General features: G+C 51.9%; 1 long non-coding RNA gene and 1 pseudogene across 2 annotated transcripts; one reads left to right on the plus strand and one right to left on the minus strand.

The window, feature by feature from the left end:
• Positions 1-2,638: 2,638 nt before the first annotated feature.
• On the minus strand, positions 2,639-5,281 carry LOC125516148 (cytochrome P450 71A22-like; annotated as a pseudogene). Its single transcript, XR_015603535.1, has 2 exons — positions 4,235-5,281; positions 2,639-4,053 (listed from the first exon to the last, which is right to left on the minus strand). The product of XR_015603535.1 is annotated as a cytochrome P450 71A22-like (transcript).
• A 612-nt stretch (positions 5,282-5,893) lies between these two features.
• On the plus strand, positions 5,894-6,642 carry LOC125516156 (uncharacterized). Its single transcript, XR_007287255.2, has 2 exons — positions 5,894-6,288; positions 6,391-6,642. It is a non-coding gene; the product is annotated as an uncharacterized LOC125516156 (long non-coding RNA).
• The last annotated feature ends 9,898 nt before the right edge of the window (positions 6,643-16,540 follow it).

Below are 16,540 nucleotides of genomic sequence, written 5' to 3' on the forward strand. Positions count from 1 at the left end.
GATTTGTGACGCCCGGATAATCATGCTACAGTAATCCCACGCTAATCATGCCACGTCACCTCGGTTACTGTTGCTAACCTCGCGATGATTCGAAACCGTTTCAATATTTAAATTCAAAGTAGGTCAAACAACAAAAGTTTTCAAAAGTTGAAACAAAAATGTTCGGGCGGTGCTGAATATTACAAGGGTAATTATGGTGTAGTAAACACATTTTTATAAAATGCCTAAATAATTTAACATGATTTAAAAACAGAAAAGTAAATAGATAAAAGAAAAGAAAATACAAAACCAAAACAAAAAAAGGAGAGAACCCCCCCCCCACCCACTGGACCAGGCAGCCCACCTCCCCAGGCCGGCCCACCTGGCCCAACCGGCCGCGCTCCCACTCCCTTACCCTCTTCCCCCCACTTCCCCTAACCCTAACCGAACAGCCACTCCCCCCACTCGCTTTCCCCTTCCCCCCACGATCCAGATCGGATCGTGGCCCGACCGCGCACGCCGCTGGACCTCGACCTCGCCGCCTGGGACGCCGCTCGACACGGGAGCCCCTTCGCCGCCTCGACCATGCCTCGTCCTCGTCGGCTCCTCTCGGCCTCCTTCCTCTCCGCCCGCGGCGCCATCGTCTGCTACCTCCTCTTCGACCACGAGCACGAGCTCGGGACCCCGTCGTCGCCGGACTAACGCCGCCCGTCGCCGGATCTCCCTCGTCGGACTTCCCCCGACCTCCGTCGAGCCCACTGCCACGGTCCCTACTCCCCACCGTGAGCTCCCTTCCTTCCCTTCTCTGTCGCCGGCGCCGTTTCCCCCCACCCCGCAGCGCCCGCGTGCCGGAGCTCACGCTCCTGGCCGCCCTCGCCACACCGCACCACGCCCACATGTCCTGGTCCTCCTCCTCCCCGTCCCGCAGCTCCGTCCGGCGCTCGCACCGCTGCCCTGTCTGCCGCGGCCGCCTTTGCTCGCCCGTGCCCTCCCGTGCGGTCGCCCGCTCCTGCCGCTGCACCTGCCGCCACCGCCGCTGCTTAGCGCCGCCCTGCCTCCACTGCTGCCCGTCGCCGCCTCCCTGCCGCTAGCCCCGCACCGCTCGCCGTTCGGGCGAAAACCGCACGCCCATGACCCAGCGCCCAGCGCCCGTAACCCGCTATGGCCCCTCTGGCCTATGACATGTGGGGCCCTGCCCCTAGAACGTTTATAAAGAAAAGGAATTAAAAATAATATATAAGATAAAAATATAATTAATTAAAGAAATAATTAACTTAATTAATTTTGATTAATTAAACTAATCAAATAATTAAACTAATTAAACATTAGTTATCTAATTAACCTGGTTAGTTAATTAGCTAATTAATTAGTATGACAGTGGGGTCCACCCCCTAATTAATACTAATTAGATTAATTAAATTTGGATAATTAACATGTGTCTCTGACCAGTGGGACCCATTGGTCAGGTTGACCAGTCAACCCCCGTTGACCGCTGACGTCAGCATGACATCATGCCGATGTCATAAATCCAAATTTCGAATTAAATTAAATAATTAATTAAATTCCAGAAATTAATAAAATCTTTAAAAAAAATCATATCTTTTAATCCGTAACTCGGATTAAATTATTTTCAACATGAAAGTTGCTCAGAACGACGAGACGAACCCGGATACGCAGCCCGTTCGTCCGCCACGCATCCCTAACATAGTGAACCTGCAACATTTCACCTCCGGTTCATCTGTCCGAAAACGCGAAACACCGGGGATACTTTCCCGGATGTTATCCCCCTTCACCGGTATCACCTAATACCGCGTTAGGGCACCCCTAGCACCGTTACTTGCCTTGTCATGCATCGTTATGCATTTGTTTGCATTATATTTATTGTTTCTTCCCCCCTCTTCTTCCGCTAGACACCGAGACCGACGCCGCTGCTACCCAGTACAACAACGGAGTTGACGACCCCTCTCTCTTGCCAGAGCAACCAGGCAAGCCCCCCCTTTGATCACCAGATATCGCCTATTCTTATCTCTACTGCTTGCATTAGAGTAGTGTAGCATGTTACTGCTTTCCGTTAATCCTATTCTGATGCATAGCCTGTCCTTGCACTACTGTTGTTACCTTTACCTGCTATCCTAATGCTTAGTATAGGATGCTAGTGTTCCATCAGTGGCCCTACACTCTTGTCCGTCTACCATGCTATACTACTGGGCCGTGATCACTTCGGGAGGTGATCACGGGCATATACTATATACTTTACACAGTTACCTTACCTGTGATACTGTTCGGAGATGGGGGCTGAAGGGGCAGGTGGCTCCATCCAGGTAGTGGTGGGCCTGGGTTCCCGACGGCCCCCGACTATTACTTTGAGGCGGAGCGACAGGGCAGGTTGAGACCACCTAGGAGAGAGGTGGGCCTGGCCCTGGTCGGCGTTCGCAGATACTTAACACGTTTAACGAGATCTTGGTATTTGATCTGAGTCTGGCTACTGGCCTATACGCACTAACCATCTACGCGGGGACAGTTATGGGCACTCGACGTCGTGGTATCAGCCGAAGCCTTCGTGACATCAGCGACTGAGTGGCGCGCGCCGGATTGGACCGTAAGCCTGCTCTTGTATTAAGGGGGCTAGTTCTGCTTCCGGCCGCGTTCGCAACGTGCAGGTGTGCAAAGGGCGATGGGCCCAGACCCCCTGCGCCATAGGATTTAGACCGGCGTGCTGACCTCTCTGTTGTGCCCAGGTAGGGCTGCGACGTGTTGATCTTCCGAGGACGGGCATGACCCAGGAAAGTGTGTCCGGCCAAATGGGATCGAGCGTGTTGGGTTATGTGGTGCACCCCTGCAGGGAAGTTAATCTATTCGAATAGCCGTGATCTTCGGTAACAGGACGACTTGGAGTTGTACCTTGACCTTATGACAACTAGAACCGGATACTTAATAAAACACACCCTTCCAAGTGCCAGATACAACCCGGTGGTCGCTCTCTAACAGGGCATTGAGGAGAGGATCGCCGGTTAGGATTATGCTATGCGATGCTACTTGGAGGACTTCAGTCTACTCTCTTCTACATGCCGCAAGACGGAGGCTGCCAGAAGCGTAGTCTTCGAAAGGATTAGTTATCCCCCTCTTATTCTGGCATTCTGCAGTTCAGTCCACATATGATACCCTTATTCCATTTGATACCCATGCATATGTAGTGTAGCTCCTTGCTTGCGAGTACTTTGGATGAGTACTCACAGTTGCTTTCTCCCTCTTTTCCCCCTATCCCTCCTACCTGGTTGTCGCAACCAGATGTTGGAGCCCAGGAGCCAGACGCCACCTTCGACGACGACTCCTACTACACCGGAGGTGCCTACTACTACGTGCTGCCCGCTGACGACGACCAGGAGTAGTTAGGAGGATCCCAGGCAAGAGGCTTGCGCCTCTTTCGATCTGTATCCCAGTTTGTGCTAGCCATCTTATGGCAACTTGTTTAACTTATGTCTGTACTCAGATATTGTTGCTTCCGCTGACTCGTGTATGATCGAGCTCTTGTATTCGAGCCCTCGAGACCCCTGGCTTGTATTATGATGATTGTATGACTTATTTTATTTGTAGAGTTGTGTTGTGATATCTTTCCGTGAGTCCCTGATCTTGATCGTACACGTTTGCGTGTATGATTAGTGTACGATTAAATCGGGGGCGTCACATTACCGCCGTAGTCCATGGCCCTGTCCATGAACCTCTCTGGCCGGAACTCATCGGCGTCCTCCCACGACTCGCTGTCCCTTCCGATCGCCCATGCGTTGATCATGATCCGGGTCTTGGCTGGGATGTCGTAGCCGTGCAGCCGGGTGTTCTGAATCGACTCGTGCGGGAAGAGGGGTATGGGCGGATGTAGCTGTAGTGCTTCTTTCATGGCAGCGTGGAGGAGGCTCATCTTCTCCAGCTCCTCCTCAAGCACTCCTCCCTGCGTACCGGCAGCAACTTGTCTCACCTCTGCTTGCACCTTCTCCATTTCTGTTGGATTTTTAACAAGCTCGCCATCGTCCATTCTATCGCCTTATAGATCGTGTCCGTGCCTCCTATAAACATGTCCTGCAATGTGGAGAAGGATCGATCGTGTTAACACGTGGGCTATTGCTAGTGGTGCTAGGTTACAACAGTACTCCTTCTGTAAACTAATATAAAAGCGTTTAGATCACTATAGTGATTCTTGATCGAATTAGTTTACGGAGGGAGTAGCAGAGTAGTAGGCCGTGGTTCTTAATCGAATTACCAAGATGGGCGCCTTGACATCAGTCCGGTCCAGCCTAAACCCCTGATCACCATCCTTGAAGATCGAGAGCAAGCCGTCCAGGAGGTCATGCACCTCCTCACCGTCGTTTGCTCGGCTCCCCTCGTGCTCCGCGAGCGTCTTCTCGATGACACTGTCGAGCTCAGCCGTCGTCCTACCGATCCTCGCGTCGAGCCCCGTCGCCCAGTCCACCCACCGGAGCCGCGGGAACACGTCGCTAACGGCGATGGTCCCGAGCAGCTCGGTGAGCTCCTTCATCATCTGGCGGACCACCCCTGGGTCGACGCCGCCGAGCCTGTTCCCGAACGCCGCCTTGGAGATGACGGTGTTGGTCAGGCTGATGACGAGCTCGGTCACGTTGACTGCTCCCTCCGGGGCGCCGGCGCGGATACGTTCCACGAAGCCCATGACCTCCTGCTGCCGGAGGGAGCGGAAGGAGTCGACCCGCTTCGCGCTGAGGAGGTGCAGCACGGCGATGCGGCGGAGCTGGCGCCACCGCTCGCCGTAGGGGCTGAAGGCCATGTCGCGGCAGCCGTAGAGCGTGCCGCGGGCGGTGCGCGGCTGCGGCCGGCTGCAGAAGACGTGGTCCTGGGTTTTGAGCACGGCCTCGGCCAGGGAGGGCAAGGAGACCACGACGGTGGGCACGGAGCCGAGGCGGAGCAGGAAGAGCGGGCCGTAACGCCGCGCGAGGGCTTGCAGCCTCCGGTGGTGGCGGCCCCGGCCGAGCTGGTGCAGGTTGCCGATGACGGGCAGCGCCGGAGGCGAAGGTGGCGGTGATCCGCGTGCGCCGGCCTTGCGGCTTCTAGCAACGAGGAAGATGCAAGAGGCTACGAAGGCGAGGCAGAGCACTGCCACGGTAGAATCGAGCTGAAGAGAGGCCATGAGCGCCATGATTCTGACCTTCGAGCACGTGTGTGGAATGGCCACGTAGAAGATCGGGCTGAACTTAAGGCGTACGTGCGTCGGTGCGTGCCGTTGGCTAGTGTGTGTGCGTGTGGATTGGGTAGGATAGGGAGGGGTCCGCGGAAGAGAAGGGTTGCCTGATGGATAGATACGGCTGAGGAACGACCGTGCCGGCACGGTGGCGGGAGGAAGGAGCTAGCGGAGTGGCATGCCGCATGCAGAGTCGCGCACGGAAGCGAGCGCGAGGATGGCGACGGACAGAGACCCTGCGGGCAGGCGGCAGCTCGGATCGGACGAATCACATTCAGCGATGGCTGTTGCACGGCCGTGAAACATGTGCTCTCCATCGGCACGGCACACGTACCGCGTATGCACAGCGACGTCGTCCGTCCCGGTCTCAATGCAGTGGAGCGATGCCGACCGGGGAAGAGGCGTCAGGTTTTTCTTTTTCTTTTTTTTATTGATGAGGGAAAAAAAGGGAGAAGAGAAGGTGAGCAGCGCAGCGCAGGCGCATGCATGCGACGCAGATATTCCCCGCCTCGAATAAGTTTTTTTACCGGAGCGGGATGTACCGGTGCTCAATCCACCATCCCTCGGTGCTTCTATATCCGTGCGGGTGGACCCTACTAGTTTTTTATTTTCACCTCAGATTCCAGGATACAAGCTGTATACAACTGCAAATACGTGATGGGCCCCACGAAAGAGAGGATATCAACCCCACGCCGCTGTCTCCTTCCCGCATCGATCTCCTTTCTCCCCACCCCATCTCTCGTCAGTTCGTTCCATGGGGCTCCGTCGTAAATCCCGGCTATGGCCGCCGCGAGATCCGCCTTCTCCAGCAACATCCGGCACCGGATTCAGGGTTCCACCGCCGGCACCTACCACGGGGGGCACATAGAAGGCCGGCGGCGGCGCGGCGGTACCATGAGGCCGACGTGGAGCGGGGGCCGGATCCACTGGCCGTCGGGGGGTGGCTGATCCGGCGAGGTTCCTCGATCCCGCCAACCAGAAGCCCGTCCACCGGCAGCCGTGGTCGCCGTTGGTGTCTCCGTTCAGCACGGGCACCATGACGGGTCATCACGCAAGGTTGTCGCCGGATCCGGCGACACCAAGCCTGACTACCAGCGGATCTGGTGAGTAATGAATCCCGTCTCCCCTAACCTCTCTCCATATGTATTTCACGATTTCTGATTTATTTAGCATGATTTGAACACTCTATGTTTCTTTACCACCAGATCGTCGGCCTCCTCTGCTACTTCAATTTCAGGATTTTTGAATGTTTGTGACAGAGAGCATGTGTTGTAGTTTTTTGAAAGAGACCAAAATCTATGAAATTACTTCCCTGTAATATATTTGAATGCGGTGTTGCTAGTTGTGAAACAAAGTAATGTGAAATGGTTTGTGGCACAATGTGAAATTTATATTTCAATCTGGTGAAACTGGATTACTTCAGTATGTCGAAGTGAGATTTGAATGATTTTCAGTGAGATTTGTAATGATTTTGAGTGAGATTGGAATGATTTTCAGTGAGATTTGAATTGAAATAGCTATGTGTAGTTGAGATGTGCAAAAAAATGTGAAACTGGGATTTCAATGTGTTGTTGCAAGTTGCAAAACTAATTTCTGTGAAAATATATGGAATTATATCTCTGAAATATATGAAACAGCTATTTCTCTTATCTGTCATTTGTTATTTCAGTGATATATGTATTGAGAAATTACTTTCCTGGAATATATTTCAATGCGGTGTTGCAAGTTGTGAAACTAATTTCTGGGAAAATATATGAAATTACTTCTCTGAATTATATGAAACTGTTGTTTCTCTTATCTGGTATTTGTTATTTAAGTGAGATGTGTATTGGGAAATATGAAATTACTTCCCTGAAATATATTTAAATGTGTTGTTACAAGTTGTGAAACTAATTTCTGTGAAAATATATGAAATTACTTTTCTGAAAAATATGAAACTGCTATTTGTCACATCTGTAACTTGTTATATCAGTGAGATATGTATTGAAATATGTGAAATTACTTTCCTGAAAAATATGTAATTACTTTCTAGAAATATATTTCAATGTGGTGTTACGAGTTGTTAAACTAATTTAAGTGTAATGGTTTGTGCAAGATATGTGAAATTTATATTTCAATGTGGTGAAACCGGATCATTTTAGCTGGTGGAAGTGTTATATATTTATGAAAATGATTGCAATGCTTTTTGAAAGAGTTGAAATGCTATTTCAGTTAGATACTAATTGAAATAGCTATTTGTAGATGAGCTGTGGACAAAAAATGTGAAACTGACATTTCAATGTGTTGTTGCATTTTTTGAAAGAGTTTCATTTGAAATGAATTTAATAAGTTTTCAAATTCTCATATATGTTTTAACAGATTTCATATCAATTTAAAGTGAGAGAGGTTTATCCTTTGAAAAATAAGCTGACATTACTGTATGTGTGTGTGAAGTGAGACTGGCTTCAGCATACGTGTAAAGCGAGGGCCGTGGCTGAAATCACGTGGGTAGACCCAGCTGGTCAAATCATGTGGGTGGGGTCCAGCTGGTGAAATACAGGAGGTTAAATAAAGATATGTGGGGAATACAGAGATACAACTTGTAACCACTTTTGATGTGGCAGGATTTTATTGGTTGGAGAACCACCGGTACATCCCGGGAACGGTAAAAAGAGGTTTGCGTCAGAGCATCTTCAACAGATTAGCCGTTTGGCGCACTCCAGCACACGCGTGAAAGTTTGGGGCGTGAAAAATTCGGTGCGCGTCGGAAAAAGCGGCGTCGCGCGTTAGTTTTGGCGCGCATCGTCCAGCGCGCTGGATAAAAACCGCGTGCGGGCACCTCGTCGCCGTTACGCCTTCTCCGCCACTTCTTCTAGCGCCCGCCGTCGTTGTGCCTTCTCCCCCCACCCCTCCCCCATGTTTTCCAGCGCACCCGCGGCAACTCGGGCTTCTGCGGCGTCCGCCTCCATCCCTCCAGCGTGTATTATGCGGAGATTCGCTTTGATGATATACACCTTGGGCTCGGAACGTTCGACACCACTCACGAGGCCGCCAGCACATATGAGGCAGCGGCGTGGCGCCTCGGGAGGCCAGGGGTGCAAATGAGCTTCTTCGACGTGCGGACACGTGAGCAGGCGCAAGAACTCGCGCCTTCCCCGCGACTAATCACAGCTGAGGACCGCCGCATCCAGCGGAGGCGGGAGCGCCGCCTCCTCATCGCCGAGGCAGATGAGCACGCCATGGCGGTGTGGCGCGAGCACTTCCCGCGGGATGTCGCCGCCGAGAACAAGTTCTGAGCGCAGAGGAGGACGGAGCGAGCCACGCGTCGGGCATGAGCGGAAGGCAGTGACGGAAGCCCAGTGCGACATGGGACCTGCGTCGACCTTGGACGAGGATGATCCTCGGGCTCGGAACGTTCGACACCGCCCATAAGGCCGCCCGCGCATGTGACGCGGCGGCGTGGCGCCTCGGAAGGCCACAGGCGCAAATGAACTTCTTCGACGTGCGGATGCGCGAGCAGGCACAGGAACTCGCGCCTCCCCCGCGACTAATCACCGCCGAGGACCGCCACATCTAGCGGAGGCGGGAGCGCCGCCTCCTCAGCGCCAAGTCGGATGAGCACGCCATCTTGGTGTGGCGCGAGCGCTTCCCGTAGGATGTCGCCGCCGAGAACGAGTTCTGAGCGCAGAGGAGGGCGGAGCGAGCCGCGCGTCGAGCGGACAGGCGTGAGTGAAAGGCACTGGCGGAAGCCCAGTGCGACCTGGGACCCGCGTCGACCTGGGACGAAGATGATCCTCGATGGGTCGACGCGTTTCTGTCATCGAACTACACCACCGAGGAAGATGAGTAGTAGTTATCTAGTTTATCGTTGACACGTTTATCTACTATATTTGCATCGTAGCCTTGTTTTTATCTAGTTTTATTTGTATCATATGGACTAGCTTGTGATGTTGGGCTTGAATTATGCTATGAATTTAATCTATGTGTTGTTTCATATTTTTCGTATATGTTGCTTCAATTTTTCCAAGCATCGGCTGCTCCTACGTACTGGATTTGCAGCGCCTGCTGGCTACAGCGCCTGGTAAAGCAAACGCCCTCGTGCGCGCTAAGAAAAATGCTATTTCAGCATTAAAAAATAATTTAACGTGCCGCGTAACCGCACGTCCGTTGGACTGTTTGATACGCTTTGGGTGTAGCGTACGTACCTACGGTTTTGCTGGTGCTTTTTACCTTTTCTAAATTTTATTTATTGTACTCTTTGAAAAATATATTGTAAATACATATGTGGGAAATGTTTGATTGAACTAATTTCATAAAAATATTAACTGGTATCTTGAAATGTTCATCGTATAATAAAAAAGTTCACGTATTCAAAAAATGTCGTCATGCATTTAAAAATGTTATTGCGTATTAAAACATTGTTCAAAGTGGATTAATTTTTTTTATATTGTACTATAAATCATTCATTGTGTAGTTTAAAAAGTGTCCGGTCAACGAAAAATAATTCATGTAATTTTTAAAAATGCGTTCACATGTTTTAACAAATTTTTAGTGCATTTTGAAAAGTGTTTGCACATTTTTAAAATAGAAGAATAAAAGAAGCAAACATAACAGAAAAAGGCACAGAAATAGGAAGAATGACCAGAAAACGCGAAAATAAGAAGAAAATATTTTTTTAAAGAAAGGAAAAAATAAAGCCAGAGAAACCAACAGAAAAGACCAAACGCAAGCCAACACAAAAAACTGCACGAGAGAAACCCAAGTTAGAAGAATCAGAAAAACCAAACTAAACTGGGCCGTGACGAGGATAGAGTGACCCTTTAGACTTTTCTCCAGCAAGATTAAAAAAAAGATTAACGAATGCATGTAATGTGGATCCGGTTTGGTACAGCGATGATGGTGTCGTATATACAGGTTGCGCAAATGTGCAGTAGAAGTTCAACAGCGTACAATTCATCACGGAGCAAATAGAACAAAAGCAGACGAGCTTCTTTCTTGAGATAGAACAAACGAGTTGGGGCACGCAGCATGCATTTTGGACAAGGACAGCGGTCGGCGAGCAAGCAGCTGAACGTGCAGCACACTGGAGACTTGACCCCTTCCAGAACGGCCGACGTGGTGGGCGCGGCGCCGGAGCACGACGGTGCGCGCAGGTGCAGCGATCAGCAGCTGCAGCCGAAGCAAGGGATCCAAGTTCCCAACAAGACGCCGAGAGGCCAGATCCACACTGACACCATTCCACAAGCCGCTCGTGACTGGGGAAGGGAAATGCGACATTTTCTTCTTTGCCACTACATCTCCAAACCACACATACTTCCGGCCGGTTCGAGCGGGAGCATCAGCAGCTCATAGCTCGGCTAGCCCTCATGCCCGCGGTCGGCCATGCGTGCGTGTAGTTGTAGTGGCAGCAGTACGGGTCGCACGGCCGATACAGCACGCGCGCTGGCCGGCGCCCGCCCGACATCGCCGCGGTCGCCTTTGGCAGCCATGGCTTTTCGTTTTCGGCTAGGGTGGTGCACCCGCAGCGTCGCGCCTGATGCCTTTTGAGTTGCAAAAGGCGCGCGAGAGATGGCAAAGCTAGGAAAGCAGCTTCGCCTTTTGTAGGCTGCTGGAAAGCGTCCGAGCTGAACTGAGGTTTGAAAACCGGGGTTCAAACGCGCCAACTGAAAAGAAGAGAATTATTCAGTTCATTAGAAAAGCTCAGCCGGTTTTCACCGTCGACCGGCCTGAGTACATTTCCGCCGAAAAGAGAGCCATCGTATGAGGTTATGAGGCCAACTCCATCGCACGATCCTAAATGAACATTCGGTTTAGCCGGATTTTGTCTCTTTGGGACGGCAATAGGTTCGTTCATATCCAAGTCTGTCCGATGGATCGTGGGTGCGCCCAGCGCGCGGCCGCACCCTAAATCTTATACGTGTTGGACGTGTTTAAAAAAACATAAAAACTTAAATAAAATGACTTAAAAAACACAGTTTAAAAAACTTAAAACTTAAGTTAGGGTCCATGGCCACAAGACCGCCCTGTTTCACGTCCAACTTGACATAATCAAACATAAAAAAAGAAAATAAAAAGCGGCCGCCGCCAGCGCGCTCCTGCCGGTGCCCGTCGATGTCGTCGCCGTCGCCGTCTTCAGTGGCTGCCGGCATCGTCGTCGTCGTTGACGAGGTCGACGTAGGCCGGCGGCGTCCAGAGGTGGGCCGACGGTGCATGGTAGACGGGGGTGGGCTGGACGGCAGGAGGTGCCTGCACGACCTCCTCCCGTGGCGACGCCTCCCGCTCCGGTGACCGCGGCAGAGTGATGCACCAGTTCACGCCCATGGCGGCGGCCATCTCCGGAGCAGTGCACGATCAGCCCCACCCTGGCCCACCAGGCTCGGGTGGAACGCGGCCACCGGCTCCTCCTCCATCGCCTCCTCCGCGGCCACCATCTCCAGCTCAGGGATGGCAACCTCGCCGGTGGCGGAGCGGGCCATCATCTCCTCGAGGCCTTCCCATTGACGCTCATCGTGTGTGTATATGGAGTCCTCCATGACACGCGCCATGAGACGGGCCTCCTCCTCCACTGTCATGCGAGGAGGTGGTGGGGGAGATGGAGATGGCGAAGGCGAAGGCGACGGCGTGGGCGTGAGGCCGCGCACCAGCCTACGCCCGCGCTCCTGGGGAGCAGGCGCCGTGCGCTCCTGACGTGGCCGCCGCTTACCAGACGCCGTGTCGGCGAAGAAGGAGGTGCTCCGCACGCGTGCTCGTCCCTGAGCCAGGTGTCTCAGAGGACGGAGTCCGCGGTGTACCTATCGTCGTAGTACAAGTTGTCGGGGAGGAGGAGGCGGCGGCGCTCGATCTCTTCACGGCGTGCACGGCCGCTCACCAGGACCGGCGGGATCGACACACGATCAGCGGACAGGTGCTAGTTGTTGGGGAGGTGGACGTCGCTCCAGAGGAGCAGCGTCCTCGTCTCCCAATAACGGCGGCACACCTCCACGCGGATGTAGTGCCGGCCGCGCTCGTCGGCGGACGTGGGGGCGATGGAGAACGCGGGCGGCGCGGGGGCCCGGCGTGGTGGTGATGCGGGCTCCTCCTTCTTCACGGAGCCGGCGCAGCGCTCCAACGAGTAGCCGGCCTCGCGGTCGTGCTTCCCCTTACAGTTCCAGAAGCCCATGGCTTCGAGGTGGCCGGCCGGCGAGCTCGGGGACGGGGGAGGCTAGGGTTTTGCGCTGTCGGGTTTCAAGGAGGCCGCGGGATGAAGTGGGGCAGTCTGGACGACGACCGGTCCACTGATTCCCCATTTAAGAAGGACGACGACCTTTCACTGGGCCGGTGACAGGTGGGGCCAGCCGTCCGTGCGCATTGATGTTGGCGGATGGGAGGTAGGTGGCCGCCCCCGCCACGCGGCCAGACGCGGACGAGCGGCGCGTCCGTTCGGTGTCCGCGTTGACCCAAATCCGGTGCAAGTTTGCGTTCAAAATAAGTCGGCCCGGACACAAAACGGACCAGATGATTTCGGACCGTCGTGTGCTGGGCCGCCTCATTTGTCCGTTTTACCTTAAACAAACGAGGCCAGACAAAATGAGGTCGCGCGGTGGAGTTGGCCTAAGCGTCGTCGTCGGCCATAGCTCCACTCCAAACGCTCATCGCGGCAGCAACACGAAGCCCACATGGGTGTAGCATGGAATGTGACTTGATTGGATTTCAAAGCGAAGTAAGGTGCGCGAGGAGCAATAATTGCCAGAATTTTGTCGAGTACTCCGTGTGTCCGATCACTTTCTTGACTTATGAGTTTTGGACTTTGTGCTACGATGTGCTATGAGAGTGATTTATACTGTTCTTGCCTCGCTACCTGGCATGGCCTGGCCTAGCTACGATCTGAGCTTGACAACAGCTAGCGCGAGTAGATTTGGACATTTGGAGTACCCGTAGATGGTGAATTCGCTGGCGCTTTTATGCCATTATTAAGGACAATTGATCAACTCCTTCTGTTTTTATATACTGGTGCACTGTACATGGTACTGCTGAAACTAGCTAGTAGGCTGCATGAACGTCCTCACGTTACGTGAGTCACCCAGTGCGTGATCAAAGGTTAAGATGTGTGATGAGCGCAATTAATGGTGGAAAAGCTCGCAAGTCATAACTAACATGATAACATAAACTATGATGTGTCATTGGCACCAGTGACAGCGCTAGGAGTCGGAACAAGCGATGCCAAAGCTATATTTCATGTGCTTACACGCAGACAAACTTCACCTAAACACTAGTGTATTAGTGCAGTTAAGAACTTACATCCAAATCATGTGATTCCACTCGACATCACGGTCTCACGGGCACAATGTAGCACCACCGCTGTTTGGCATTTCTACTTGATATCCTACCTTCGGCTGGGAGTCATGGGGTAAGTTACAAGTATAGCTCGTGACACTTTTTTTAGAGTTTCCAGTTTTTACCCCTGACTTTAACATCTTTGACACTAAATTTCATCCAGATTACCCCATTTAGCAAAAGTCTTGCCAGGTTTTACCCGGTAATTCTTTTGAGAGATCTACGAGCTAACTCCCCGCCATCAGATTCCTCATGGTGTTTTTTTCCATTGCGTGAACCGATCACTTGGTTTAGCCGCACCTGCTTTTTTTTCTCATGGCTATCAGGTGTATGTGTGCACCAGATCGTGGGAAAGACGAACAATTATCTTGAGCGGTCAGGTACGTTGAATTTTGCATTATGGGTTGTGGTTCGTAGGTTTAATGTGATGATAGTTTAGTTTTTTTCTTTGACGCAGAACATCGGAGGAAGCATTTATTTTACACTTTAGGAGATCGTCAAATAAAAACATCACATCCTATTTTACATGTCTGCAGTGCTATTGTCGAACATGTGTTTCTTAGTTGAGCTCCAATGATGTGTGTCCATTTAAAATTAGTAGTACCAATTATTAACATAATAGGATGAGATCTTTTGTTTTAATAGAAATGCATGCGTGGGCACTTAGTCTTGACTCACGAGTAAAACACTGTTGGGTAACGCAGCATAAATTCAAAATTTTCCTACGTGTCACCAAGATCTATCTATGGAGTCATCTAGCAACGAGGGAGGAGTGGATCTACATACCCTTGTAGATCGCGCGCGGAAGCGTTCAAGAGAACGGGGTTGATGGAGTCGTATTCGTCGTGATCCAAATCACCGATGATCCTAGCGCCGAACGGACGGCACCTCCGCGTTCAACACACGTACGGAGCAGCGACGTCTCCTCCTTCTTGATCCAGCAAGGGGGGAGGAGAGGTTGATGGAGATCCAGCAGCACGGCGGCGTGGTGGTGGAAGTAGCGGGATTCCAACAGGGCTTCGCCAAGCGCTGCGGGAGGAGGGAGATGTGTCATGGGAGGGAGAGGGAGGCGCCAGGGCTTAGGTATTGCTTCCCCCACTATATATAGGGCCAAGGGAGAGGGGAGGGGCGCAGCCTTGGCCCTTCCTCCAAGGAAGGGTGCGGCCAGGGAGGAGTCCATCCTCCCCAAGGCACCTCGGAGGTGCCTTCCCCCTTTAGGACTCTTCCTTTCCCTTGATTCTTGGCGCATGTGCCTCTTGGGGCTGGTGCCCTTGGCCCATATAGGCCAAGGCGCACACCCCTACAGCCCATGTGGCCCTCCGGGGCAGGTGGACCCCTTTGGTGGACCCCCGGGACCCTCCCGGTGGTCCCGGTACGTTACCGATAAAGCCCGAAACTTTTCCGGTGACCAAAATAGGACTTCCCATATATAAATCTTTACCTCCGGACCATTCCGGAACTCCTCGTGACGTCTGGGATCTCATCCGGGACTCCGAACAACTTTCGGGTTACCGCATACTAATATCTCTATAACCCTAGCGTCACCGAACCTTAAGTGTGTAGACCCTACGGGTTCGGGAGACACGTAGACATGACCGAGACGACTCTCCGGCCAGTAACCAACAGCGGGATCTGGATACCCATGTTGGCTCCCACATGTTCCACGATGATCTCATCGGATGAACCACGATGTCAAGGACTTAATCAATCCCGTATACAATTCCCTTTGTCTAGCGGTACGATACTTGCCCGAGATTCGATCGTCGGTATCCCGATACCTTGTTCAATCTTGTTACCGGCAAGTCTCTTTACTCGTTTCGTAACACATCATCATGTGATCAACTCCTTGATCACATTGTGCACATTATGATGATGTCCTACCGAGTGGGCCCAGAGATACCTCTCCGTTTACACGGAGTGACAAATCCCAGTCTCGATTCGTGCCAACCCAACAGACACTTTCGAAGATACCTGTAGTGTACCTTTATAGCCACCCAGTTACGTTGTGACGTTTGGCACACCCAAAGCACTCCAACGGTATCCGGGAGTTGCACAATCTCATGGTCTAAGGAAATGATACTTGACATTAGAAAAGCTTTAGCATACGAACTACATGATCTTGTGCTAGGCTTAGGATTGGGTCTTTGTCCATCACATCATTCTCCTAATGATGTGATCCCGTTATCAATGACATCCAATGTCCATGGTTAGGAAACCGTAACCATCTATTGATTAACGAGCTAGTCAACTAGAGGCTTACTAGAGACATGGTGTTGTCTATGTATCCACACATGTATCTGAGTTTCCTATCAATACAATTCTAGCATGGATAATAAACGATTATCATGAACAAGGAAATATAATAATAATCAATTTATTATTGCCTCTAGGGCATATTTCCAACAAACACGATATTTGCAAGAAGACACTTACAAATTAAAAGGGGCAAAAACAGTCAAGATTGTCACTAAATGGGGTAATCTGGATGAAAATTTGTTAAATGAGATAACTAATGTCAAAAATGCTAAATTAAGGGTTAAAAACCAAAATTCACTCCTTTTTTAGAATAACAATACTTCATTGTTTACTGAATATCAATGAAGTATTATGGACCAACGAATAGACTGGTTCACTCTGAGTCTATGGGCCAACGAATAGCAGCCGGGTGAAACCCTAGCCGCCGCCCCCGTCTCCCCTCTCCTCCATCCACCCCGCCGCCGCCGGAGGAAACCAACGGGTAAGACCCGTTCGGTGGACGGCGGTGGCGGGCTCTCGCCCTCTCCTGCCGAGGGGACCTCCGGTCTTGCCTGGGGGCCGCCCTAGACGACATTGGCGCTTGGCGGAGCTCGAAAACGGGGCGGTGGCCTCAACCTTCTGGGGGTGGCATGGCTGGAGCGGCTGCGAGGGCAGCACGGCGGCCGCCTATGGATCTAGGTGGTGCTGGTCGCGGCGACTTGTGCGGCGCTAGATCAAGATTTGAAGACGGAGATGCCATCCATGGCGGCGGTGGTCACTTGCAGTATGACTGTGATCCGATCTGATTCCAATATGCAGATTAGGGAC

Source organism: Triticum urartu, chromosome 1A (assembly GCF_056163025.1).
Source record: "Triticum urartu cultivar PI428250 chromosome 1A, HENAU_Tu73, whole genome shotgun sequence".
NCBI lineage: Eukaryota > Viridiplantae > Streptophyta > Magnoliopsida > Poales > Poaceae > Triticum > Triticum urartu.